The sequence below is a fragment of the Marmota flaviventris genome, chromosome 2 (genome assembly GCF_047511675.1).
Source record: "Marmota flaviventris isolate mMarFla1 chromosome 2, mMarFla1.hap1, whole genome shotgun sequence".
Lineage (NCBI taxonomy): Eukaryota > Metazoa > Chordata > Mammalia > Rodentia > Sciuridae > Marmota > Marmota flaviventris.
Genome location: NC_092499.1, coordinates 174,907,489 through 174,913,488, shown reverse-complemented (window position 1 = coordinate 174,913,488; position 6,000 = coordinate 174,907,489). Strand labels below are relative to the sequence as shown.

At 50.1% G+C, this 6,000-nt stretch overlaps 1 protein-coding gene across 4 annotated transcripts in view; it reads left to right on the top strand.

The window, feature by feature from the left end:
- Window positions 1-2,979: 2,979 nt before the first annotated feature.
- Ptpra (protein tyrosine phosphatase receptor type A) overlaps window positions 2,980-6,000 on the top strand; it is a 122,049-nt gene continuing 119,028 nt past the window's right edge. For all 4 annotated transcript variants that reach the window (XM_027954468.2, XM_027954461.2, XM_027954447.2 and 1 more), the window contains exon 1: window positions 2,980-3,253. The gene's annotated coding sequence lies outside the window, so the exon portion shown is untranslated. The remainder of the gene's footprint in view (window positions 3,254-6,000) is intronic.

Sequence of the window (6,000 nt, the reverse complement as noted above, 5' to 3'; positions counted from 1 at the left end):
ATGGGGTGACTGAAAAGTGCCTACCCCTCTGTGTACCCCATGGGCTGGGTCTAAAGCAGAACTGGAAGCAAGAGGGCTGTAGCTTCCCATTTGGGTGGGCCTGGGTCTGGAAAGTTTGTCTCTCTCCCCTCCCTCTCTGTTTTTCTCTTTTCCTATCCTTTCCCAAGACAACCCATAACTCTACTGAGGGAAAGCGGGTTGGGGGGAGGGTAGCTTCTGGACACTCCAGGAATTGGGTAGGATGTTGGGCTAGGCAAGTCTCCACAGGTAGGCAGCGAGGATGGGACTCTGTTCTTTTCTGATGGAAACAGTTTGTGCAGTTCCTGTACTGAATCTTCCTTTCCACAGTCTCCAAAACCCTGCCTCTCCTGGTCTGATGTTCTATGTCACCTCTGCACACCTACCACAAATGCTTTGATCACATTGTGCTTGTCTCATGGGGGTGGGAAGAAGCGCTTGCATTTCCTGAGAATGGGTTGCTTGCCAAGCTGTATGTGCCTATAATTCTCAGTACAGCACTGGGAGTTTCCAGGAATAGTAGTAGAGGGAGGCTACCAGAACAGGACAGACTGGAAACCAGGAGTTCTCGAACTGTCACACACAACGGTAACATTTTCCCCAGGCGTGGTCAGATGGGACAGGGGTTCTTTATATGGTCTAGACGGGGTAGGGGTTCTTTATATGGTCTCAAGGATGACAACTTAATAATTTTTAAATTTTTTTTTTCTTTAGTGCTGGGGAGTGAATCAGGTCCTCACACATGGAGCTACATCCCCAGCCTTTTTTTATTTTGAGACAATCTCCAGCCCCAAAAGTTTCTGAGGCTGGCCTTGAACTTGCCATCCTCCTGCCTCAGTCTCCTGAGTCACTGGGATTATAGTCATATGCCACCACACCTGGAAATAGCTATTCTAATTAATAAATATAAGTTGTTTCCCTGCCCCTCTTGTGGGTCCATGGTGAGATGCTGTGTCTGTATATTCTATACAAAGTGCTTGTCCTTTCCCTTTGTAAACTATATTTGATGTGGATTAAACCAATATGAACAGCTTACATATATTTATAATATATATTTAAGTAGCCAACCCCTTTTATGTTAATATAAATAAATTCAAATGAAAATAAATAAAAGAAACATTAAGAAATAAGTGTCAGATATAGATGAGATAAAACCATGCTGGTGTGGTTGCTGCACTCCTAGCTACCCAGGTACTTCCTGCACTTACAGAATTTTTCAAGATTTTTTTTTTTTTTCATACTCTTTGAGTTCCAGTGCAAGTTCTGGCCTTGCACTTTTCCACTTGGTGTGCTTTTCCATTTAGAGTTTGAACTTTCCAGGAAACACGACTGTTGGATGTGTGGGTGGTGCCCTCATTGGCTGCCCCAGGGGTCTGATATTTAGGAGACAGGACAGTGGCCTCTGGGGCTGGGGCTGGGTTGTTTATCCTATCTGGCAGAGGTGCCTTGGGTATCTATCTCATTGATAACTATGTACTCTGGCTCTGCTGAAAGGGAGCAAGAGTCATAACTCAAGGAGGGATTTCCCTGCTGGGGAGGGGATGGTCTGAGAGAGGCTCACCGCAACCCAGTAATCCCAGACTGTTGCTCGGGTTAGCACATACTAATTTACTCCACAAATAAATGGGAGTGGGGAGGTGCACTGAGTCCACTGTTGGTGCTCCAACAGCTGGGCCTAGGGATGGAAAGGCATCAAGCTGGAAACAGCAACTGATGTGGGCTCCTTCTCCGGGGGCAATACGTTCTTATGGTACCCTCCCCTTCCTTGAAGAGTCGAGGCTGGCCACAGGCTTTCCCTGGGGCGCTCCAAACGTGGGACTCTACCAGTCGGTTGTGTGTGAGGGGATCTCGGGGTTGGCCGGCTTGGAGGAGAGGCCTGCCGCAACCCACCCGGGGCACCGCAGGACTCCGGTCTAGGTTGAAGGATCCCCCATAACTCTTCTTGTGCCCTGCTGTGTAATCTGCTTCCAGCCACACGCACGGCGCAGACCACCGAATGTCCAGAGGAACCCGCTGGTGACCACACCCCAAAACGTTCTACTTGCCACCTAATAGATAAGATTTAAATTAACTTGAAGCCACAGATGACCTACCTGGTCCTGCAGCACCCACAGTGCGGCGCCTGGAAAACCGCTCCCGCCATCGCACTGACAGATGGCTTCCGGGCGCCACACGAGGGACGTGATGCCCAAGGCTCCAGGAAGGGGATCCACACCCCGTCCCTGGGTGATGCACATCCTGGTCCTCTCCGCACTTTGATCCTCTCCCCCGCCCCCCACCCCCATCCCCGGCAGGCCTATGGCAAGAGGTAACCCCCGCCCCGCAGAGCACCACGTGTAGTGTTTTCACCCATCTCCATGGCGGACCAGGACCAGTATGAGCATCTCGAAAAACGGGGAGATTTCCCTGGGGCTTGGTGGAAATGGCGTGGATTGGCTTGATGTAAGACGGCACCCAAGGAGCCAGGCACGATCTAGGTACTTGGCAGGTTCCTCTCTCCCTTCAGTGAGATCCTTCGTCCTTTGCTTTGAAGCAATTAGGGACGGTGGGGAGCGGGGTGGGAAGGACGACGAAAGAACCACTTTTGAAGAGGGTTGGAAAGAGGGCTTTCGCTAGGTATTAGCGTGACTTGTGCCTGGCCTCATTTTTCCGCCTCTGTAAGCTGGGAAGAAGGCTCACGTCCAGGGGTCTGGGGACTGTAAGGAAACGGAAGACGGAGGTGCACTTGGCAGCCGGAACTTCTGAAACCCAGCTTTCCGAGAAACATTGCGCCGCGGTGGGGCGAGCCTCTCCCGGCCTCTGAGATTATGATACCCGACTCCGCGCCCCCGGCGGCCAGCAAGCTCTCGGAAGCGCGCAAGGGCGGGGCCCACGAGGGCAGGAGACTCTCGTTCGGTGTCGACCAACCAGCGCCCGTCTCTGAACGGCCAATGAGGACGCGCCTTACAGCTAACACCGGGTCGGGAGCGAGGCTGCAGCGAGTGCGGCGCTGACAGGGACGCGCGCGCGATCCAGCTCGGACCCCAGGCCAACGCCGCCATCACCGCTGCCCACCCAGTCCCCCCCTCCGCCGGTTTCCCTCGCCATGGAGGCGAGGCCGCCGCCGCCGCCGCGGGGCTCCGGGCCGCGGGCCGGGCGGCGGCCCTGAGGGCGAGTGGCGGGCCGAGACGCAGCCGCAGAACCCAGGCGGAGGCGCCGTCCTAGTCCCCAGTGGTCCCGCCCAACGCCCGACTTGGTGAGTGTAGTCGCCGCAGCCCGGGTGGGCTCCGGAAGCGGGGGCGGCTTCGGGTGCGGGTGGGAGGGGTCCCCGCATTCTCCTTTTCCCGGTAGAATCCCTCCGGCTTCTGCAGTCGGATCCGGCATCCCTGCGCAGTGGGGAGGGGGAGGGGGGTCCCCGGAAACGTGCAGGACTGGGCACCGACCCCTCTCGACTGCCCTGGAACTTTGCGTGCGTCCTTCTAGCGCCAGGCCAGGGCACTGCCGTAGTTCATTCTGTAAGAGGAAACTTAGAACAGCGAGAACAGCATTTGCTCTAGTTCATTTAATAGGAAGAAAGGAAAACTCCGGACAGGAGAAAATTTTGCTCTTGCAGTGACCAACTTTTCTTTTCCTTAAAGCCCCGTGCCCTTCCTGGCCGCCGCCCGTCTCCCAGGCTCCCCTCTCTGCTGCCTACTCCCAACTGTTGAGGATGCTTAGGAAGGTAAAATAGGGACTCAGAGCTGCTCAGAATTCATAGTGAGCCACTTGAGAATACACATCCCCTCCCTTTTTATTTCCGGGAAATTAAAAATTCTTTTAAAAAATTCTAATATATTTCTTGAAAATAAAAATTGTAATGGCAGAATTGAACCTAATGTTGAGGTTTTGTGTGTGTGTGTGTAGTGTGTGTGTGTATTTTGTCAGTGATGATATTGTGAGATAGGAAAACAGGAATATTCAGATCCTTTTAGGCAGAGTAAATGTCTTCAAAAGCCTTTGCCTAGAATAGGGATTCCTGCTCTCAACCAGTCATATCTCCCCAGAGATGGTTTTACTTGCCACCTGCTAGCTGTTGAGGCAGCCAGAGAACCAGAAGATGGTGGGTGAGAGGAGGACTGAGTAGGAAAGGCCGAGCATCTTCCTGCCTGGCCACTCCTTTCAAAAACACAGATCTGATGCTGTCACTTGTTTACTTAAAACCTCCTTCTCTTTCTTTTTCCCATGGGATGAATGAAGCCCAAAATACCTTATCAGGTCAACCAAGGCCCTTGACACTCTTGCCTCAACTTACATTTTTACTTTAGACTAATCTCTCAGTTCTCCTTTCCTTCATTCCCTCCCTGGCTATTCAGAGCTTTTTGACCACTTCTAATGTTGGGAGATTTTTATTTTCTTTGATCCTCTTCCACCTGTCCCTGCTAAGCTCCATGTGTTTCTTTAAAACTCCCCTCTCACTCACTCCCCCTTATCCCCCTCTTTTCACTCTCTCTCAAACTCCGGGGAGGGCTGGGGTTGTAGCTCAGTGGTTGAGCGCTTGCCTTTCACGTGTGAGGCACTGGGTTCAATCTTCAGCACCACATACAATAAATAAAGATATTGTGTTTATCTACAACTAAAAAAAATGTATATCCTGCCCCGCCCCCCACTTTTAAATTTTGAAACAGGGTCTTGCTAAGTTGCTGAGGGTCTTGCTAAATTGCTAAGACTGGCCTCAAACTTGTGATCCTCCTGTCTCAGCCTTCTAAACCGCTAGAATTACAGGCATGCTTCATCCTGCCTAGCTAGCTCTTTTCATTTGAGAAGCTTCTTAAGGGCAGGAGCTGTGTCTTGTTCACTTTTTCTTGTTGGGAAAATTCTTTCCTGTTGTCTCCTAGATCCTTTCCCAAAACCCAAGATAATTTTTCACTTGTGTTTCCTGAAGGCCTGCTTGGAGTGCATGCCCAGGACTTTTACCACATCTGATTTCTTATCTTCTCATGTCCATCCTACCCAGACCCCATAAGTATTCGTCAGTCAAGAATTGGCACTTTCCACATCCCACTGACTTCCAATCTGCTTGACTAAAAGGCCAAAAGCCACTCATTTTTCACCTCTGTCTGCCTAAAGTGATCTTACTCATGTGCATTGATGGGTACCATCAATGATCCCCATTGGCTATTCACTGTATACCTTGTAGCCACTTATTTAGCATGTGGATGAAATACTGAACCAGAAAAGCAAACCCTCTTACCTAACTATATTCCTGGGCCTTCTATTTGCAAGGCTTAGTGCTTGGGATACAAAATGAAAGTGATGAAGTCATGCCCTTACCTTGAAGGAGCTCACTCTAGGGCAGGGCAGGGAGATGTTAATAAATAATGGCATTACAGATATTACTAGAATGTAACAATAATCTGTTGTTTTTTTACTTGCCTGTGACAGGGTTGACGTGAATTCTCTCATTTAATTCTTTCAGTGTTGGAAACTGAGGCCTTACAGTTGAAGGTATAGTCAGATAAAGTTATAGTCAGGATTTGAATCTTGATAGTCTAGTTCCAGAACCTCTGCCAGGTTGTGCAGGGGACATTCCCTCTTTCCTTAGGTGGGAAAACTTTCTTGGGATGGGCCTTTAGTCCTGAAGGGTGCATAGAAGTTTGTGCATGGTGGACCGTGCACACATAGGAAAGAGAGCAGCACCAGCAGGCTTGGAGGGAGAAGGACTTACTGTCCTTGGGAACTGGGAAGAGGTTAAACAGGTGATTGGGTAAAGTTAAGAGGGTTGGAAGATGAGATTAGGGTCAGCTTGAAGTAGATGTAGTGTGTTTAAGTTTAAGCACTGGAAGAGTCACTGAAGGAAGAATTTAAAGGCAGTCAGGGACTTTGAGTGGGCTTTGTAAAGGTCACTTGGGCACATTTGAGGCTAATGCTGATACCTGTGCAATTTAGGAGGCAGTGACCAGACCCTACCCAGGTAAAATCATATCCTTTTAGACCCAAAGGAAGTTATAAAGAGAATTCTGCTCA